This window comes from Orbicella franksi, chromosome 6 (genome assembly GCF_964199315.1).
Source record: "Orbicella franksi chromosome 6, jaOrbFran1.1, whole genome shotgun sequence".
Taxonomy (NCBI): domain Eukaryota; kingdom Metazoa; phylum Cnidaria; class Anthozoa; order Scleractinia; family Merulinidae; genus Orbicella; species Orbicella franksi.
In genome coordinates this window covers 32,742,853-32,764,088 of record NC_138150.1, presented here as the reverse complement: position 1 = coordinate 32,764,088, position 21,236 = coordinate 32,742,853, and the positions used below count along the sequence as shown (strand labels likewise).

The following is a 21,236-nucleotide window of genomic DNA, read 5'->3' as shown; positions in this document are numbered from 1 at the left end:
GATCAAATTCATGATGCGCGTAACGTGGTCTCGGCTACTGTGTCAGTCCTGAAGTGAAGTGTGGCTATATATCGGCCCACAAGCTAGAAAGTGAGCGTTCAAAAAGTTTTGTTGTGTCCATTTTACTTGAAAACAAGGCCATCAGGGCTTAGTTTAGCGTCCAAGGGACTGCAAAATATCCCCCAAGTTCCGGGAAATCCATTCGAAGTTCGTCAAAATTACGATGCGCGTAAGGCGGTCTCATCTACTCTTTCAGTCTTAAAGTAAAGTGGGGCTATATTTCTGCCCAGAAGCTCCAAAGTTGTGCTCTGTCCATTTCACTGAAAACCAAGGCCATCAGGAGTTACTTTACAGTCCCTTTGACTGCAATATATCCCCCGAGTTTCGGGAAATAAACTCGAAATTGGTCAAAATCACGATTCGCTCAAGACGGTCTCGCCTACTCTTTCAGTCTTAAAGTAAAATGGGGCTCTATTTCGGCCCACAAGCTCGAGCGTGAGCGTTCAAAAACTTTCGCTGTGTCCATTTCACTGCAAACCAAGACAAGCAGGAGTTAGTTGAGAGTCCCTGGGACTGGAAAATATCCCCCAAGTTCCGGGAAATCAACCCGAAGTTTGTCAAAATCACGATGCGCGTAAGGCGGTCTCGGCTACTCTTTCAGTGTTAAAGTAATGGGGGGCTATATTTTGGCCCAGAAGCTCGAAATTGAGCGTTCAAAAAGTTTTGCTGGGTCCACTTTACTGCAAACCAAGGCCACCAGGAATTAGTTTAGAGTCCTCAGAACTGGAATATATCCCCTAAGTTCCGGCAAATCGAGCCGAAGTTGCTCAAAATCACGATGCACGTAAGGCGGTCTCGGCTACTCTTTCAGTCTTCAAGTGAAGTTGGGTTCTATTTCGGTCCAGAAGCTCGAAAGTATGCGTTCAAAAACTTTTTCTGTTTCCGTTTCACTGCAAACCAAGACCAGCACGAGTGAGTTTAGATTCCCCGGGACTGGAAAATATTTCGCAAGTTCCGGGAAATCGAGCCGAAGTTGATCAAAATCATGATGCGCGTAACGTGGTCTCGGCTACTGTTTCAGTCTTAAAGTGAAGTATGGCTATATTTCGGCCCACAAGCTCGAAAGTGAGCGTTCAAAAAGCTTTGCTGTGTCCATTTCACTGCAAAACAAGGCCATCGGCACCTAGTTTAGCGTCCAAGGGACTGGAAAATATCCCCCAATTTCCGGGAAATCCACCCGAAGTTTGTCAAAATCACGATGCGCGTAAGGCGGTCTCGGCTACTTTTTCAGTATTAAAGTAAAGTGGGCTATATTTCGGCCCAGAAGCTTGAAGGTGAGCGTTCAAAAAGTTTTGCTGTCTCCATTTCACTGCAAACGAAGGCCATCAAGAGTTAGTTTAGAGTCCCTGGGACTGGAAAGTATCCCCCAAGTTCCGGAATATCGACCCGAAGTTGGTCAAAATCACGATGCGCGCACGCCGGTTTCGGCTACTCTTTAAGTCGTAAGTGATGTGGGACTATATTTCGGCCTAGAAGCTCGAAAGTGTGCGTTCAAAAACTTGTGCTGTGTGAATTTCACTGCAAACCATGGCCATCAGCAGTTAGTTTAGAGTCCCCTGGACTTGAAAATATTCCCCAAGTTCCAGGAAAGCGAGCAGAAGTTGATCAAAATCACGATGCGCGTAACCCGGTCTCCGCTACTGTTTCAGTCTTAAAGTGAAGTGTGGCTATATTTAGGCCCACAAGCTCGAAAGTGAGCGTTCAAAAAGTTTTGCTGTGTCCATTTCACTGCAAACCAAGGCCATCAGGAGTTAGTATAGAGTCCCCGGGACTGGAAAATATTCTCCAAGTTCCAGGAAATGGCGCCGAAGTTGATGAAAATTACGATGCGCGTAACGGGCACTCGGCTATTCTTTCAGCCTTAAATTTAAGTAGGGCTATATTTCGGCCCTAAAGCTCGAAGGTGAGCGTTCGGAATGTTTTGCTGTGTTCATTAACCAGCAAACCAAGGTCATCGAGAGTTAGTTTAGCGTCCCCGGGACTTTAACTTAGTCGCCAACTTCCGGGAAATCGAGATAAAGTGGCCCAAAATCACGATGCGCGTAAGGCGGTCCGGGCTACTCTTTCAGTCTTAAAATGAAGTGGGGCTATATTTCGGCCGACAAGCTCAACACCGAGCGTGCGCTCCTTTTGCCTGTGTACATATCACTGAAAACTAAGTTCATCAGGAGTTAGCATAGAGTCCTCGGGACTGGATAATATTCCCCGAATTCCGGCAAATCGAGCCAAAGATGCTCAAAATCACGATGCGCGAAAGGCGGTGTCGGCTACTCGTTTACTCCGAAAATGAAGTGGGGCTATATTTCGGTTCTACAAGCTCGACACCGAGCGTGCTCTCCTTTTACCTGTGTCCATTTCACTAAGAACTAAGTCCATCAGGAGATAGTTTAGAATCCTCGAGACTGGAAGCTATCCTCCAAGTCTCGGCAAATTGAGCCATACTTTCTTAAAATTACGACAAGCGTACGGCAGTTTCGTTTACTCTTTCAGTCTTAAAATGAGCTGGGGCTACATTTCGGCCTAGAAGCTCGACACCGAGCGTGCGCTCCTGTTACCTGTGACCATTTTACGGAAAACTAAGGCCATCAAGAGTTAGGGTAGAGTCCCCGGGACTGGAAAATATCCCCCAAGTTTTGGCAGATCGAGCCATAGTGGCTAAAAATTTCGATGCGCTTAAGGCGGTTTCGTGTACACTTTCAGTCTTAAAATAAAGTGGGGCTATATTTCGGCCTACAACCTGGAAACCTAGCGTGCGCCCCTTTTACCTGTGTCCATTTCACTAAAAACCAAGGCATTCAGGAGTAAGTTTAGAGCTTCTGGGACTGGAAAATATCCCCCAAGTCCCAGGAAATCAAGCCGAAGTTCGACAAAATTACCATGCGCGTAAGGCGGTCCCGGCTACTCTTTCAGTCTTAAAGTGAAGTGGGGCTATATTTCGGCCCAGAAGCTCCAAACTGAGCGTTTAAAAAGTTTTGCAGTGTCTATTTTACTGCAAAACAAGGCCATCACGACTTAGTTTAGCGTCCAAGGGACTGGAAATATCCCCCAAGTTACGGGAAATCCACCCGAAGTTAGTCAAAATCACGATGCGCTTAAGGGGGTCTCGGCTACTCTTTCAGTCTTAAGGTAAAGTGGGCTTAGATTTAACTCCAGAAGCTCGAAAGTAAGGGTTCAAAAATTTTTCTCTCTATTTCACTCACATCTTAGACAATCAGGAGTGAGTTTAGAGACTTTGGGACTGCAAAATATCTCCCAAATTTCGCCAGATCGAGCCGAAGATCCTCAAAATCACAATGCGCGTAAGGCGCTCCCGCCTACTCTTTCAGTCTTAAAAAGAAGTAGGGCTATATTTCGGCCAGCAAGCTCGAAAGTGCGCGTTCAAAAAGTGTTCCTGTGTTCATTTCACTGGAAACCAAGGCCATCAGGAGTTAGTTTAGAGTCAACGGGACTGGAAAATATCCCCCTATTTGCGGGAAATCGAGCCGAAGTATCCCAAAATCACGATGCGCGTAAGGCGGTCTCGGCTACTCTTTCAGTCTTAAAGTTAAGTGGGGCTCTATTTCGACCCATTAGCTCGAAAGTGAGCGTTCAAAAAGTTATCCTTTGTCCATTTAACTGCAAACTAAGGCCAACGGAAGTTAGTTTAGCTTCGCCGGGAATTGAAAATATTCGCCAACTTCCGGGAAATCGAGCCGAAGTTGGTCAAAATTACGATGCGCGTAAGGCGGTCTCGGCTACTCTTTCAGTCTTAAAGTGAAGTAGGGCTATATTTCGGCCGAGAAGCTCGAAAGTGAGCGTTCAAAAAAATGTGCTGTGTCAATTTCACTGCAAACCAAGGCCATCAGCAGCTAGTTTAGAGTCCCCGGGACTGGAATATATCCCCGAAGTTCCGGGAAATCGAACGGAAGTTTGTCAAAATCACGATGCGCGTAAGACGGTCTCGGCTACTCTTTCAGTCTTAAAGTAAAGTGGGGCTATATTTCGGCCCAGAAGATCGAAAGTGACCCTTTAAAAAGTTACGCTTTGTGCATTGGGCTATATTTCGGCCCAGAAGCTCCAAAGTGGGCGTTCAAAAAGTTAGGCTGTGCCCATTTCAGTGCAAACCAAGGCCATCAGGAGTTAGTTTAAAGTCCCCCGGACTGGAAAATATCCCCCAAGTTCAGGGAAATCGAGCTGAACTTGGTCAAAATCACGATTCTCGTAAGGCGGTCTCGGCTACTATTTCTGTCTTAAAGTGAAATACGATTCTATTTCCGCTCGGAAGCTCGAAACTGAGCGTTTAAAAAGTTCTCCTGCGTCCATTTCACTGCAAACCAAGGCCATCAGGAGTTGGTTTAGAGTCCCCGGGACTTGAAAATATCGCCCAACTTCGGGGAAATGGAGCCGAATTTTGTCAAAATCACGATGCGCGTAAGGCGGTCTCGGCTACTCTTTCATTCTTAAAGGGAACTGGGGCTATATTTCGGCCGAGAAGCTAGAAAGTGAAAGTTCAAAAAGTTTTCCTGTGTTCATTTCACTGCAAACCAAGGCCATCAGGAGTTAGTTTAGACTCCTCGGGACTGGAAAATATCGCCCAAGTTCGGGCAAAGCGAGCCGAATTTTGTCAAAATCACGATCCGCGTAAGGTGGTCTCGGCTACTCTTTCATTCTTAAAGTGAACTGGGGCTATATTTCGGCCCAGAAGCTAGAAAGTGAAAGTTAAAAAAGTTTTGCTGTGTCCATTTCATCGCAAACCAAGCCACATCAGCAGATTGTTTACAGTGTCCGGGACATCAAAATCTCCCCCAAGGCTCGGGTAATCGAGCCGAAGTTTGTCAAAATCACGATGCGCGTAAAGCAGTCTCGGCTACTCTTTGAGTCTTAAAGTGACGTGGCTGTATATTTCGGCCCAGAAGCTCGAAAGTAAGCGTTCAAAAAGTTTTGCTCTCTCAATTTAACTGAAAACCAAGGCCATCATGAGTTAGTTTAGAGTCCAAGGGACTGGAAAATATCCCTTAAGTTCTGGCAACTCAAGCCGAAGTTGGTCAAAATCACGATGCGTCTAAGGCGGTCTCGGCTACTATTTCAGTCTTAAAGTGAAGTGGGGCTATATTTCGGTCCAGAATTTCGAAAGTAAGCGTTCAAAAAAATTGCTGTGTCCATTTCACTGCAGACCAAGGCCATCAGGGGTTAGTTTAGACTCCTTGGGACTTGAATATATACCCGAAGTTTCGGGTAATCGAGCCGAAGTTGGTCAAAATCACGATGCGCGTAAGACGGTGTCGGCTACTATTTCAGTGTTAAACTGAAGTGGGGCTATATTTCGCCTCAGAAGCCCGAAGGGGAGCGTTGAAAAAGTTTTGCTCTCTCCATTTCAATGCAAACCAAGGCAATCAGGAGTTACTTTAGAGTCCCCGGTACCGGAAAATATTCCCCATTTCCCGGGAAATCAAGCCGAAGTTGGTCAAAATCACGATGCGCCTAAGGCGGCCTCAGCTACTCTTTCAGTCTTAAAGTGAAGTTGGGCTCTATTGTGGCCCAGAAGCTCCAAAGTGAGCGCTGCAAAAAATTTGCTGTGTCCATTTCACTGCAAACCAAGGCCATCAGGAGTTAGTTTAGAGTCCCCGGGACTGCAATATATTTCCCAAGTTCCGGAAAATGGAGAAGACGTTGGTCCAAAATCACGATGCGCGCAAGACGGTCTTGGCTAGTCTTTCAGTCTTAAAGTGAAGTGGGGCTATATTTCGGCCCAGAAGCTCAAAAGTGAGCTTCAAAAAGTATTGCTCTATCCATTTCAATGCAAACCAAGGCCATCAGGGGTTACTTAAGAGTCTTCGGGACTGGAAAATATCCCCCAAGTTCAGGGAAATTTAGCCGAAGTTGGTCAAAATCACGGTGCGCGTTAGGCGGTCTCGCTTACTGTTTCAGTCTTAAAGTGAAGTGAGGCTTTATTCCCGCCCAGGAGCTTGAAAGTGAGCGTTCAAAAAGTTTCCCTGTGTTTATTTCACTGTAAACCAAAGCCATCAGGAGCTAGTTTAGTGTCCCCGGGACTGGAAAATATCCCCCAACTTCCGGGAAATCGAGCCGAAGTTGGTCAAACTCACGACTTGCGTAAGGTAGTCTCGGCTACTCTTTCAGTCTTAAAGTGAAGTGGGGCTATATTTCGGGCCAGAAGCCCGAAAGTGAGCGTTCGAAAAGTTTTGCTGTGTTCATTTCACTCCAAACCAAGGCCATCAGGAGTTAGTTTAGCGTACCTGGGACAAGAAAATATGCCCCAAGGTCCGGGAAATTGAGCCGGGGTTGGTCAAAATCACGATGCCCCTAAAGTGGTCTCGGCTACTCTTTCTGTCTTAAAGTGAAGTGGGGCTATATTTCGGGCCAGAAGCCCGAAAGTAAGCGTTCAAAAAGTTTTGCAGTGTTCTTTGTCTGAAAAACAAGGCCATCACGAGTTAGTTTAGCGTCCCTGGGACTGGAAAATATTCCCCAAGTTCCGGTAAATCGAGCTGAAGTTTGTCAAAATCACGATGCTCCCAAAGCGGTCTCGGCTACCCTTTCAGTCTTAAAGTGAAGTGGGGCTATATTTCTGTCCAGAAGCTCGAAAGTGAGCGTTCAAAAAGTTTTGCTGTGTGCATTTCACTGCAAACCAAAGCTATCAAAAGTTAGTTTAGAGTCCTCGGGACTGGAAAATATTCCCCAAGTTCCGGGAAAGCGAGCCGAAGTTGATCAAAATCACGATGCGCGAAATGCGGTCTCGGCTACTGTTTCAGTCTTAAAGTAAAGTGTGGCTATATTTCCGCCCACAAGCTCGAAAGTGAGCGTTCAAAAAGTTTTGCTGTGTCCATTTCACTGCAAAACAAGGCCATCAGGAATTAGTTTCGCATCCAAGGGACTGGAAAATGTTCCCCAAGTTCCGGGAGATCCACGCGAAGTTTGTCAAAATCACAATGCGCGTAAGATGATGTCGGTTACTGTTTAAATCTTAAAGTAAAGTGGGGCTTTATTTCGGCCAGGAAGCTCGAAGGTGACCGTTCAAAAAGTTTTGCTCTGTCCATTTCACTGCAAACCAAGGCCATCAGGAGTTAGTTTAGAGTTCCTGGGACTGGAAAATATCCCCCAAGTTCCGGAATATCGACCCGAAGTTTGTCAAACTCACGATGCGAGCAAGGCGGTCTCGGCTACTCTTTCAGTCTTAAGTGAAGTGGGGCTATATTTCGGCCCAGAATCTCGAAAGTGTGCGTTCAAAAAATTTGCTGTGTCCATTTCAATGCAAACCAACGCCATCAGGAGTTAGTTTAGTGTCCCCGGGACTGGAGAATATCCCCCAAGTTCCGGGAATTGGAGCCGAAGTTGATCAAATTCATGATGCGCGTAACGTGGTCTCGGCTACTGTTTCAGTCTTAAAGTCAAGTGTGCCTATATTTCGGCCCACAAGCTAGAAAGTGAGCGTTCAAAAAGTTTAGCTGTGGCCATTTCACTTCAAAACAAGGCCATCAGGACTTAGTTTAGCGTCCAAGGGACTGGAAAATATCCCCCAAGTTCCGGGAGATCCATTCGAAGTTCGTCAAAATTACGATATACGTAAGGCGGTTTCGGCTACTCTTTCAGTCTTAAAGTAAAGTCGGGCTATAATTCTGTCTAGAAGCTCGAAAGTGAGCGTTCAAAAAGTTTTGCTCTGTCCATTTCAATGCAAAGCCAGGCGATCAGGAGCTAGTTTAGAGTCCCCGGGACTGGAAAATATCCCCCAAGTTCCGAGAAATCGATCCGAAAATGGTCAAAATCACGATGCGCGTAAGGCGATCTCGGCTACTCTTTCAGTCTTAAAGTGAAGTGGGGCTATATTTCGGCCCAGAAGCTCCAAAGTGGGCGTTCAAAAAGTTATGCTGTTCGCATTTCAGTGCAAACCAAGGCCACCCGGAGTTAGTTTAGAGTCCCCCGGACTGGAAAATATCCCAAAAGTTGCGTGAAATCGAGCTGAACTTGGTCTAACTCACGATGCGCGTGAGGCGGTCTCGGCTACTATTTCAGTCTGAAAGTGAAGTGGGATTCTATTTCGGCCCAGAAGCTACACAGAGAGTGTTCAAAAAGCTTTCCGTTGTCCATTTCACTGAAAACCAAGGCCATCAGGAGTTAGTTTAGAGGCCGCGGAAATGGAATATATCCCCCAAGTTCCGGGAAACCGACCCGAAGTTGGTCAAAATAACGATTTGCGCAAAACACTCTCGGCGACTCTTTCAGTCTTAAAGTAAAGTGGGGCTATATTTCGGTCCAGAAGCTCGAGAGTGAGCGTTCAAAAAGTTTCGCTGTGCCCATTTCACTGAAAACCAAGACAATCAAAAGTTAGTTTAGAGTCCCCGGGACTGGAAAATATCCCCCAAGTTCCGGCAAATCGAGCCGAAGTTGGTCAAAATCACGGTGCGCTTAAGAGCAGCTTCGCCTAAATATCAACTAGACTTGGAAATAGCGAAAAAATCGAATTTCTTCAAACTCGCCCAGAATGAAGCCCTACGGGCACTAGTTACAAAAATATCGTGTTAAGTTCGATAAATCAAAATTATTTTTTTCCCAAATTTTTTCGTTGCGATGCTCCAAATCGGCCAAAATCCATCGAAAATGAGCGGCATATTCAGAGCCTTGTAAACTCAAAAGTAAAAATCTTCATTACAAACTGATTGCACGTCGTATTTGTACTCTCCTTTTCGTCTATTTAGAGCTAAATAGATCGTGATTTGATTAGAACTTAAATATTTGACGAATTTTCTAAATTAACGACCCAAGACAGCTTTACAAGAAGTCTACATTTAGCCTATTTTCAAATGCTAAAAAGGCGTTCTGGTACACGGCTTTTCCCAAAACGACTAGTTTGGTGTGAAAAAGCATTCTTTCTTCTTCAAATTAGTGAAATAAAATTTTTGGGTAAATAAAATCGCGAGCGCTGAGATAGCGAACTAAATGCAGCACTTCTTCCTGAAAACGTGACCTTTGACCCGAGCGTAACGAAACCGATTACTGCAAGAAAACCCGGAAGAAAAGCAAACGCTTCGTTATTTTGAAACAATTTCTAGTGATATCTCTCCGAAACCATGATTGCAAGAAACTACTTCCAGATATGAAATCTTACAGGGTCAAAAAAGGAGCTAAAGGGCGCATTTTGACACAATAACTTTGTTTGCTGAGAATTGAAGTCAATGACCGTTAACGAATTCCATTGAAATTTGCAAACTTGAAGTATGTTAGCCGATACTTACCTGAATATTTACATTAATAGAAGAGTCGTCTTCTTGGATTAACCTTCAAAAGAAGTAGGATCCAGATTTGAAAACCTCTAAAAGAGGCAATGTTTAATGTTCCGTGACCTGCCCGCTGCTATAAATTAGCGCAAATTCCATGCACATGCCGACCGCATGTTTGTCGTAAAACCAACTGAACTCCACTGACAGTTTCCATGGGCAACCCCAAAATAAACAATCCCCTAAAATGTAAAGTGAGAGTGGCTGTCTTCATGAATAGTTAGAAGTTAGAGTCAAGTTCCATTACCTTTTAAAAGTGCTTGATTCTACTTTGTTCACTCAGTAGTTACTGTCACGTTCGAATACTACGTAGTATCGGTCACGCCAAAACACTGCAGACCGTGCAGACTGAGTAAGTTTCCCATACAAAGTCTTGTACGCGTTTGTCTATTGAATCAAAAGTCAATTCTGCCCTTGTGCAGCCTATGGATAAATGACAGACTTTCAGATGTATTTAACACTATTTTGTAACTAGACCCAAAAAAAGGAGTCACAATGAAAATCCCAAACAAGTGTCTGCAGTAACACAGCGGTCAAACGTCTGCGCATGTGCGAGCAATGGAGCAACTAAAAGGCGGCCAATATATTTTCATGACACTGTTCTTTTCGTGGGTCATCGGTATCCTATAAATGACATTTTCCTCGTTATTTATATATTTGTTTATGTTTTAGCCGGTACAACGAGAGCTAACAGAAATGACTTGAGAGTTAAAAATTGTTCTACCTTCTGCTTGTTGCAGGTCTTTCTTTTCCGTGGTATGTATTTTCCGTGCTCCTTGAATTTTTTGTCCGCCTCGACTTTGCATTTAGTGCACCAGTTTTTTCCAGGTTTGTAGTTTAGAAAAGATTTTCCCACCTGGTCAAAGGCCAGGTACAGTCGGTTTGGGATCGGTATTTTGGCCAGCTATGCCCCCATGACGATGGACATGAACATCGTTTGTCGTTTCGATTCATCTCGTTCCTGTGCTTCAGACAAATCAAGGATCCGGATGGAATCCCTCAGTCCTTGCCAAAATTTTTCCAGCTCGTCTGAGCGAAGCCAAATCACTGCAATTGTCTTTTTCTTCTCCCATTTTTCCTTCTTTTACACATCGTTTGTCGTCCGTTTCCGGCGTCACGCATCGTGTGATTAATAAAAACAAATTAAAATATACTACGCCGTCGGCTCGTAGCATGGCACGGGTTTTAAGACTTATAAACTTTTTTGGTAAAGCTCAAAACAAAATGGTAAATCAACAGAATACCGGTAACTTAATAAACTTTGTGTCTAAAAGGTCTTAAGTTTTCCTTTTACCTGCTTTCTTTTCCTTTTACAGATTTCTATGGACTTTTCAATATTTTTTCCTAAATTTTGCGTGACACCGGTTGTTTCCCATGTTTTCCTTTAAATTTTTGCGCGGGAAATTGGCGCGCGGCTGCCAAAAAATGTACCAATTTGCGCGTGCCCGACGTTTGACCGCGGTGTTTTCTGCAGTCTGCACGGTCTGCACTGTTTTCGCGTGACCGATTCGCGGCATTCGAACGTGAGAGTAGTTGACAAAGTCGACGCAAACAAATAAATTCAAGCTCTTTTTAAAGGTAATGGAACTTGCCTCTAGCTTCTAACTGTTCATGAAGACAGCCACTCTCACTTTACATTTTTGGGGATTGTTTATTTTGGGGTTGCCCATGGAAACTGTCAGTGGAGTTCAGTTGGTTTTACGACAAACATGCGGTCGGCATGTGCATGGAATTTGCGCTAATTTATAGCAGCGGGCAGGTCACGGAACATTAAACATTTCCTCTTTTAGAGGTTTTCAAATCTGGATCCTGCTTCTTTTGAAGGTTAATCCAAGAAGACGACTCTTCTATTAATATAAATATTCAGGTAAGTATCGGCTAACATACTTCAAGTTTGCAAATTTCAATGGAATTCGTTAACGGTCATTGACTTCAACTCTCAGCAAACAAAGTTATTGTGTCAAAATGCGCCCTTTAGCTCCTTTTTTGACCCTGTAAGATTTCATATCTGGAAGTAGTTTCTTGCAATCATGGTTTCGGAGAGATATCACTAGAAATTGTTTCAAAATAACGAAGCGTTTGCTTTTCTTCCGGGTTTTCTTGCAGTAATCGGTTTCGTTACGCTCGGGTCAAAGGTCACGTTTTCAGGAAGAAGTGCTGCATTTAGTTCGCTATCTCAGCGCTCGCGATTTTATTTACCCAAAAATTTTATTTCACTAATTTGAAGAAGAAAGAATGCTTTTTCACACCAAACTAGTCGTTTTGGGAAAAGCCGTGTACCAGAACGCCTTTTTAGCATTTGAAAATAGGCTAAATGTAGACTTCTTGTAAAGCTGTCTTGGGTCGTTAATTTAGAAAATTCGTCAAATATTTAAGTTCTAATCAAATCACGATCTATTTAGCTCTAAATAGACAAAAAAGGAAGTACAAATACGACGTGCAATCAGTTTGTAATGAAGATTTTTACTTTTGAGTTTACAAGGCTCTGAATATGCCGCTCATTTTCGATGGATTTTGGCCGATTTGGGGCATCGAAACGAAAAAATTGCGGAAAAAATAATTTTTGATTTATTGAACTTAAAACGATATTTTTGTAACTAGTGCCCGTAGGGCTTCATTCTGGGCGAGTTTGAAGAAATTCGATTTTTTCGCTATTTCCAAGTCTAGTTGATATTTAGGCGAAGCTGCTCTTAAGGCGGTGTCGGCTACTCCTTCAGTCTTAAAGTGAAGTGCGGCTCTATTTCGGCCCACAAGCTCAAAGCTCAAAAAAAATTACTGCGTCTATTTCACTGCAAACCAAGGCCATCAGGAGTTAGTTTAGAGTCCCCGGGAGTGGAAGGTATTTCCCAAGTTGCGGAGAGTCGAGAAGAAGTTGGTCAAAATCACGATGCGCGTAAGACCTTCTCGGCTACTCTTTCAGTCTTAAAGTGAAGTGGGGCTATATTTCGGCCCAGAAGCTCAAAAGTGAGCGTTCAAAAAGTTTTGCTGTATCCATTTCAATGCAAACCAAGGCCATCAGGGGTTACTTAAGAGTCCTCGGGACTGCAAAATATCCCCCAAGTTCCGGTAAATCGAGCCCAAGTTGGTCAAAATCACGATGTGCGTAAGGTGGTCTCGGCTACTCTTTCAGTCTTAAAGTGAAGTGGGGCAATATTTCGGCCCAGAAGCTCGAAAGTGAGTGTTTAAAAAGTTTTGCTCTGTCACTTTCAGTGCAAACCAAGGCCATCAGGAGTTACTTTAGAGTCCCCGGGACTGAAGAATATCCCCCAAGTCCTGGGAAATCGAGCCGAAGTTGATCAAATTCATGATGCGCGTACCGTGGTCTCGGCTACTGTGTCAGTCCTAAAGTGAAGTGTGGCTATATTTCGCTCCACAAGCTAGAAAGTGAGCGTTCAAAAAGTTTTGTTGTGTCCATTTTACTTCAAAACAAGGCCATCAGGACTTAGTTTAGCGTCCAAGGGACTGCAAAATATCCCCCAAGCTCCGGGAAATCCATTCGAAGTTCGTCAAAATTACGATGCGCGTAAGGCGGTCTCATCTACTCTTTCAGTCTTAAAGTAAAGTGGGGCTATGTTTCTGTCCAGAAGCTCCAAAGTTGTGCTCTGTCCATTTCACTGAAAACCAAGGCCATCATGAGTTACTTTAGAGTCCCTTTGACTGGAATATATCCCGCAAGTTTTGGGAAATAAACGCGAAATTGGTCAAAATCACGATTCGCTCAAGACGGTCTCGCCTACTCTTTCAGTCTTAAAGTAAAATGGGGCTCTATTTCGGCCCAGAAGCTCGAGAGTGAGCGTTCAAAAACTTTCGCTGTGTCCATTTCACTGCAAACCAAGACAAGCAGGAGTTAGTTGAGAGTCCCTGGGACTGGAAAATATCCCCCAAGTTCCGGGAAATCAACCCGAAGTTTGTCAAAATCACGATGCGCGTAAGGCGGTCTCGGCTACTCTGTCAGTGTTAAAGTAATGGGGGGCTATATTTTTGCCCAGAAGCTCGAAATTGAGCGTTCAAAAAGATTTGCTGGGTCCATTTTACTGCAAACCAAGGCCACCAGGAATTAGTTTAGAGTCCTCAGAACTGGAATATATCCCCTTAGTTCCGGCAAATCCAGCCGAAGTTGCTCAAAATCACGATGCACGTAACGCAGTCTCGGCTACTCTTTCAGTCTTCAAGTGAAGTGGGGTTCTATTTCGGTCCAGAAGCTCGAAAGTATGCGTTCAAAAACTTTTTCTGTTTCCGTTTCACTGCAAACCAAGACCAGCACGAGTTAGTTTAGCGTTCCCGGGACTAGAAAATATTTCGCAAGTTCCGCGAAATCGAGCCGAAGTTGATCAAAATCACGATGCGCGAAACGTGGTCTCGGCTACTGTTTCAGTCTTAAAGTGAAGTATGGCTATATTTCGGCCCACAAGCTCGAAAGTGAGCGTTCAAAAAGCTCTGCTGTGTCCATTTCACTGCAAAACAAGGCCATCGGCACCTAGTTTAGCGTCCAAGGGACTGGAAAATATCCCCCAAGTTCCGGGAAATCCACCCGAAGTTTGTCAAAATCACGATGCGCGTAAGGCGGTCTCGGCTACTTTTTCAGTATTAAAGTAAAATGGGCTATATTTCGGCCCAGAAGCTTGAAGGTGAGCGTTCAAAAAGTTTTGCTGTCTCCATTTCACTGCAAACGAAGGCCATCAAGAGTTAGTTTAGAGTCCCTGGGACTGGAAAGTATCCCCCAAGTTCCGGAATATCGACCCGAAGTTGGTCAAAATCACGATGCGCGCACGCCGGTCTCGGCTACTCTTTAAGTCGTAAGTGATGTGGGACTATATTTCGGCCTAGAAGCTCGAAAGTGTGCGTTCAAAAAGTGTGCGTGCTGTGTGAATTTCACGGCAAACCATGGCCATCGGGAGTAAGTTTAGAGTCCCCGGGACTGGAAAATATTCCCCAAGTTCCAGGAAAGCGAGCAGAAGTTGATCATAATCACGATGCGCGTAAGGCGGTCTCGGCTACTGTTTCAGTCTTAAAGTGAAGTGTGGCTATATTTAGGTCCACAAGCTCGAAAGTGAGCCTTCAAAAAGTTTTGCTGTGTCCATTTCACTGCAAACCAAGGCCATCAGGAGTTAGTTTAGAGTCCCCGGGACTGGAAAATATTCTCCAAGTTCCAGGAAATGGCACCGAAGTTGATGAAAATTACGATGCGGGTAACGGGCTCTCGGCGATTCTTTCAGTCTTAAATTTAAGTAGGGATATATTTCGGCCCTGAAGCTCGAAGGTGAGCGTTGAGAATGTTTTGCTGTGTTAATTAAACTGCAAACCAAGCTCATCGGGAGTTAGTTTAGCGACCCCGTCCCCCAACTTCCAGGAAATCGAGCAAAAATGGCCCAAAATCACGATGCGCGTAAGGCGGTCTCGGCTACTCTTTCAGTCTTAAAATTAAGGGGGGCTATATTTCGACCTAGAAGCTCGAGACCGGGCGTGCGCTAATTTTACCTGTGTCCATTTCACTGACATCTTAGTCCATCAGGAGTTAGTTTAGAGTCCTTGGGACTGGAAAATATTTCCCAAATTCTGGCAGATCGAGCCAAAGTTGCTCAAAATCACGATGCGCGTAAGGCGGTCTCGGCTACTCTTTCAGTCTTAAAATGAAGTGGGGCTATATTTCGGCCGACAAGCTCAACACCGAGCGTGTGCTCCTTTTGCCTGTGTACATATCACTGAAAACTAAGTTCATCAGGAGTTAGCATAGAGTCCTCGGGACTGGAAAATATTGCCCGAATTCCGGCAAATCGAGCCAAAGATGCTCAAAATCACGATGCGCGTAAGGCGGTCAGTTACTCGTTTACTCCGAAAATGAAGTGGGGCTATACTTCGGTTCTACAAGCTCGACACCGAGCGTGCTCTCCTTTTACCTGTGTCCATTTCACTAAGAACTAAGTCCATCAGGAGATAGTTTAGAATCCTCGAGACTGGAAGCTATCCACCAAGTTTCGGCAAATTGAGCCATACTTTCTTAAAATTACGATAAGCGTACGGCAGTTTCGTTTACTCTTTCACTCTTAAAATGAACTGGGGCTACATTTCGGCCTAGGCAATCAGGAGTTAGTTTAGAGTCCCCGGTACCGGAAAATATCCCCCATTTCCCGGGAAATCGAGCCAAAGTTGGTCAAAATCACGATGCGCGTAAGGCGGTCCCGGTTACTCTTTCATTCTTAAAGTGAACTGGGGCAATATTTCCGCCCAGAACCTCGAAAGTGAGCGTTCAAAAAGTTGTGCTGTGTTCATTTCACTCCATTGCAAGGCCATCAGGAGTTACTTTAGAGTCCGCGGGACTGGAAAATATCCCCCAACTTCCGGGAAATCGAGCCGAAGTTGGTCAAAATTAGGATGGGCGTAAGGCGGTCTCGGCTACTCTTTCACTCTTAAAGTGAAGTGGAGTTATATTTCGGCCCAGAAGCTCAAAAGTGAGCGTTCAAAAAGTTTTGCTGTGTCCATTTCACTGCAGACCAAGGTCATCAGGGGTTAGTTTAGAGTCCTTGCGACTTGAATATATACCCGAAGTTTCGGGAAATCGAGCTGAAGTTGGTCAAAATCACGATGCGCGTAAGACGGTCTCGGCTACTCTTTCAGTCTTAAACTGAAGGGGGGCTATATTTCGGCTCAGAAGCCCGAAGGGGAGCGTTGAAAAAGTTTTGCTCTCTCCATTTCAATGCAAACCAAGGCAATCAGGAGTTACTTTAGAGTCCCCGGTACCGGAAAATATTCCGCATTTCCCGAGAAATTGAGCCAAAGTTGGTCAAAATCACGATGCGCGTAAGGCGGTCTCAGCTATTCTTTCATTCTTAAAGTGAACTCGGGCTATATTTCGGCCCAGAAGCTCGAAAGTGAAAGTTCGAAAAGTTTTGCTGTGTCCATTTCACCGCGAACCAAGCCACATCAGGAGATAGTTTACAGTCTCCGGGACATCAAAATATCCCCCAAGTTCCGGGAAATCGAGCCGAAGTTTGACAAAATCACGATCCGCGTAAAGCAGTCTCGGCTACTCTTTGAGTCTTAAAGTGACGTGGCTGTATATTTGGGCCCAGAAGCTCGAAAGTGAGCGTTCAAAAAGTTTTGCTGTGTCTATTTCACTGCGAAACAAGGCCATCAGGACTTAGGTTAGCGACCAAGGGACTGGAAAATGTTCCCCAAGTTCGGGGAAACCGACCCGAAGTTGGTCAAAATCACAATGCGTGTAAGGTGGTCTCGGTTACTCTTTAAGTCTTAAAGTAAAGTGGGGCTTTATTTCGGCCAGGAAGCTCGTAGGTGAGCGTTCAAAACGTTTTGCTCTGTCCATTTCAATGCAAAGCAAGGCGATCAGGAGTTAGTTTAGAGTCCCCGGGACTGGAAAATATCCCCCAAGTTCCGAGAAATCGATCCGAAAATGGTCAAAATCACGATGCGCGTAAGGCGATCTCGGCTAGTCTTTCAGTCTTAAAGTGAAGTGGGGCTATATTTCGGCCCAGAAGCTCCAAAGTGGGCGTTCAAAAAGTTATGCTGTTCGCATTTCAGTGCAAACCAAGGCCACCCGGAGTTAGTTTAGAGTCCCCCGGACTGGAAAATATCCCAAAAGTTGCGTGAAATCGAGCTGAACTTGGTCTAACTCACGATGCGCGTGAGGCGGTCTCGGCTACTATTTCAGTCTGAAAGTGAAGTGGGATTCCAGTTCGGCCCAGAAGATACAAAGAGAGTGTTCAAAAAGCTTTCCTTTGTCCATTTCACTGAAAACCAAGGCCATCAGGAGTTAGTTTAGAGGCCGCGGAAATGGAATATATCCCCCAAGTTCCGGGAAACTGACCCGAAGTTAGTCAAAATCACGATTTGCGCAAGACGGTCTCGGCTACTCTTTCAGTCTTAAAGTAAAGTGGGGTTATATTTTGGTCCAGAAGCTCGAGAGTGAGCGTTCAAAAAGTTTCGCTGTGTCCATTTCACTGAAAACCAAGACAATCGGGAGTTAGTTTAGAGTCCCCGGGACTGGAAAATATCCCCCAAGTTCCGGCAAATCGAGCCGAAGTTGGTCAAAATCACGGTGCGCTAAAGGCGGTGTCGGCTACTCCTTCAGTCTTAAAGTACAGTGGGGCTCTATTTCGGCCCACAAGCTCAAAGCTCAAAAAAAAATTACTGTGTCTATTTCACTGCAAACCAAGGCCATCAGGAGTTAGTTTAGAGTCCCCGGGAGTGGAATGTATTTCCCAAGTTCCCGAAAATCGAGAAGACGTTGGTCAAAATCACGATGCGCGTAAGACCTTCTCGCCTACTCTTTCAGTCTTAAAGTGAAGTGGGGCTATATTTCGGCCCAGAAGCTCAAAAGTGAGCGTTAAAAAAGTTTTGCTGTATCCATTTCAATGCAAACCAAGGCTATCAGGGGTTACTTAAGAGTCCTCGGGACTGCAAAATATCCCCCAAGTTCCGGTAAATCGAGCCCAAGTTGGTCAAAATCACGATGTGCGTAAGGTGGTCTCGGCTACTCTTTCAGTCTTAAAGTGAAGTGGGGCAATATTTCGGCCCAGAAACTCGAAAGTGAGTGTTTAAAAAGTTTTGCTCTGTCACTTTCAGTGCAAACCAAGGCCATAGGAAGTTAGTTTAGAGTCCCCGGGACTGGAGAATATCCCGGAAGTCCTGGGAAATCGAGCCGAAGTTGATCAAATTCATGATGCGCGTACCGTGGTCTTGGCTACTGTGTCAGTCCTAAAGTGAAGTGTGGCTATATTTCGGCCCAGAAGCTAGAAAGTGAGCGTTAAAAAAGTTTTGTTGTGTCCATTTTACTTCAAAACAAGGCCATCAGGACTTAGTTTAGCGTCCAAGGGACTGTAAAATATCCCCAAGCTCCGGGAAATCCATTCGAAGTTGGTCAAAATCACGATGCGCGCACGCCGGTCTCGGCTACTCTTTAAGTCGTAAGTGATGTGGGACTATATTTCGGCCTAGAAGCTCGAAAGTGTGCCTTCAAAAACTTGTGCTGTGTGAATTTCACTGCAAACCATGGCCATCAGGAGTTAGTTTAGAGTCCCCGGGACTGGAAAATATTCCCCAAGTTCCAGGAAAGCGAGCAGAAGTTGCTCAAAATCACGATGCGCGTAAGGCGGTCTCGGCTACTTTTTCAGTATTAAAGTAAAGTGGGCTATATTTCGGCCTCGAAGCTTGAAGGTGAGCGTTCAAAAAGTTTTGCTGTCTCCATTTCACTGCAAAATCAAGGCCATCAAGAGTTAGTTTAGAGTCCCTGGGACTGGAAAATATCCCCCAAGTTCCGGAATATGGACCCGAAGTTGGTCAAAATCACGATGCGCGCACGCCGGTCTCGGCTACTCTTTAAGTCGTAAGTGATGTGGGACTATATTTCGGCCTAGAAGCTCGAAAGTGTGCCTTCAAAAACTTGTGCTGTGTGAATTTCACTGCAAACCATGGCCATCAGGAGTTAGTTTAGAGTCCCCGGGACTGGAAAATATTCCCCAAGTTCCAGGAAAGCGAGCAGAAGTTGCTCAAAATCACGATGCGCGTAACGCGGTCTCGGCTACTGTTTCAGTCTTAAAGTGAAGTGTGGCTATATTTAGGCCCACAAGCTCGAAAGTGAGCCTTCAAAAAGTTTTGCTGTGTCCATTTCACTGTAAACCAAGGCCATAAGGAGTTAGTTTAGAGTCCCCGGGACTGGAAAATATTCTCCAAGTTCTAGGAAATGGCGCCGAAGTTGATGAAAATTACGATGCGCGTAACGGGCTCTGGGCGATTCTTTCAGTCTTAAATTTAAGTAGGGATATATTTCGGCCCTGAAGCTCGAAGGTGAGCGTTGAGAATGTTTTGCTGTGTTCATTAAACTGCAAACCAAGCTCATCGGGAGTTAGTTTAGCGTCCCCGGGACTTTAAATTATTCGCCAACGTCCGGGAAATCCAGCAAAAGTGGCCCAAAATCACGATGCGCGTAAGGCGGTCTCGGCTACTCTTTCAGTCTTAAAATTAAGGGGGGCTATATTTCGACCTAGAAGCTCGAGACCGGGCGTGCGCTAATTTTACCTGTGTCCATTTCACTGACATCTTAGTCCATCAGGAGTTAGTTTAGAGTCCTTGGGACTGGAAAATATTTCCCAAATTCTGGCAGATCGAGCCAAAGTTTCTCAAAATCACGATGCGCGTAAGGCGGTCTCGGCTACTCTTTCAGTCTTAAAATGAAGTGGGGCTATATTTCGGCCGACAAGCTCAACACCGAGCGTGTGCTCCTTTTGCCTGTGTACATATCACTGAAAACTAAGTTCATCAGGAGTTAGCATAGAGTCCTCGGGACTGGAAAATATTGCCCGAATTCCGGCAAATCGAGCCAAAGATGCTCAGAATCACGATGCGCGTAAGGCGGTCTCGGCTACTCGTTTACTCCGAAAATGAAGTGGGGCTATATTTCGGTTCTACAAGCTCGACACCGAGCGTGCTCTCCTTTTACCTGTGTCCATTTCACTAAGAACTAAGTCCATCAGGAGATAGTTTAGAATCCTCGGGACTGGAAGCTATCCTCCAAGTTTCGGCAAATTGAGCCATACTTTCTTAAAATTACGATAAGCGTACGGCAGTTTCGTTTACTCTTTCACTCTTAAAATGAACTGGGGCTACATTTCGGCCTAGAAGCTCGACACCGAGCGTGCGCTCCTGTTACCTGTGACCATTTTACTGAAAACTAAGGCCATCAAGAGTTAGGGTAGAGTCTCCGGGACTGGAAAATATCCCCCAAGTTTTGGCAGATCGAGCCATAGTGGCTAAAAATTTCAATGCGCTTAAGGCGGTTTCGTGTACACTTTCAGTCTTAAAATAAAGTGGGGCTATATTTCGGCCTACAACCTGGAAACCTAGCGTGCGCCCCTTTTACCTGTGTCCATTTCACTAAAAACCAAATCATTCAGGAGTTAGTTTAGAGCTTCCGGGACTGGAAAATATCCCCCAAGTCCCAGGAAATCAAGCCGAAGTTCGACAAAATTACCATGCGCGTAAGGCGGTCCCGGCGACTCTTTCAGTCTGAAAGTGAAGTGGGGCTATATTTCGGCCCAGAAGCTCGAAAGTGAACGTTCAAACAATTTGGCTGTGTCCATGTCACTGAAAACCAATTAGGAATTAGGTTAGAGTGCTCGGGACTGGGAATTATCTCCCAAGTTCCGGGAAATCGAGCCGAAGTAGCCCAAAATCACGATGCGCGTAAGGCGGTCTTGGCTAGTCTTTCAGTCTTAAAGTGAAGTAGGGCTATGCCTCGGCCCAGAAGCTCAAAAGTGAGCGTTCAAAAAGTTGTGCTGTGTGCATTTCACTGCAAACCAAGGCCATCAGGAGTTAGTTTAGAGTCCCCGGTACCGGAAAATATCGCCAAAATTCTAGAAAATCGAGCGGAAGTTGCTCAAAATCACGATGCGCGTAAGGCGGTCTCGCCTACTCTTTCAGTCTTAAAGTGAAGTGGGGCTATGTTTCATCCCAGAAGCTCGAAAATAAGCGTTCAAAAAGTGTTACTGTGTTCATTTCACTGCAAACCAAGGGCATCAGGAGTTAGTTTAGACTCCTCGGGACTGGAAAATATCGCCCAAGTTCGGGCAAATCGAGCCGAATTTTGTCAAAATCACGATGCGCGTAAGGCGGTCTCGGCTACTCTTTCATTCTTAAAGTGAACTGGGGCTATATTTCGGCCCAGAAGCTAGAAAGTGAAAGTTCAAAAAGTTTTTCTGTGTCCATATCACCGCAAACCAAGCCACATCAGCAGATTGTTTACAGTGTCCGGGACATCAAAATATCCCCCAAGTCCCGGGAAATCGAGCCGAAGTTTGTCAAAATCACGATGCGCGTAAAGCAGTCTCGGCTACTCTTTTAGTCTTAAAGTGACGTGGCTGTATATTTCGGCCCAGAAGCTCGAAAGTGAGCGTTCAA

At 45.1% G+C, this 21,236-nt stretch overlaps 1 pseudogene across 1 annotated transcript in view; it reads left to right on the top strand.

The window, feature by feature from the left end:
- LOC145488990 (uncharacterized) overlaps positions 1-21,236 on the top strand; it is a 389,561-nt pseudogene that overhangs the window by 138,327 nt on the left and 229,998 nt on the right. The gene's annotated exons all lie outside the window — the stretch shown is intronic.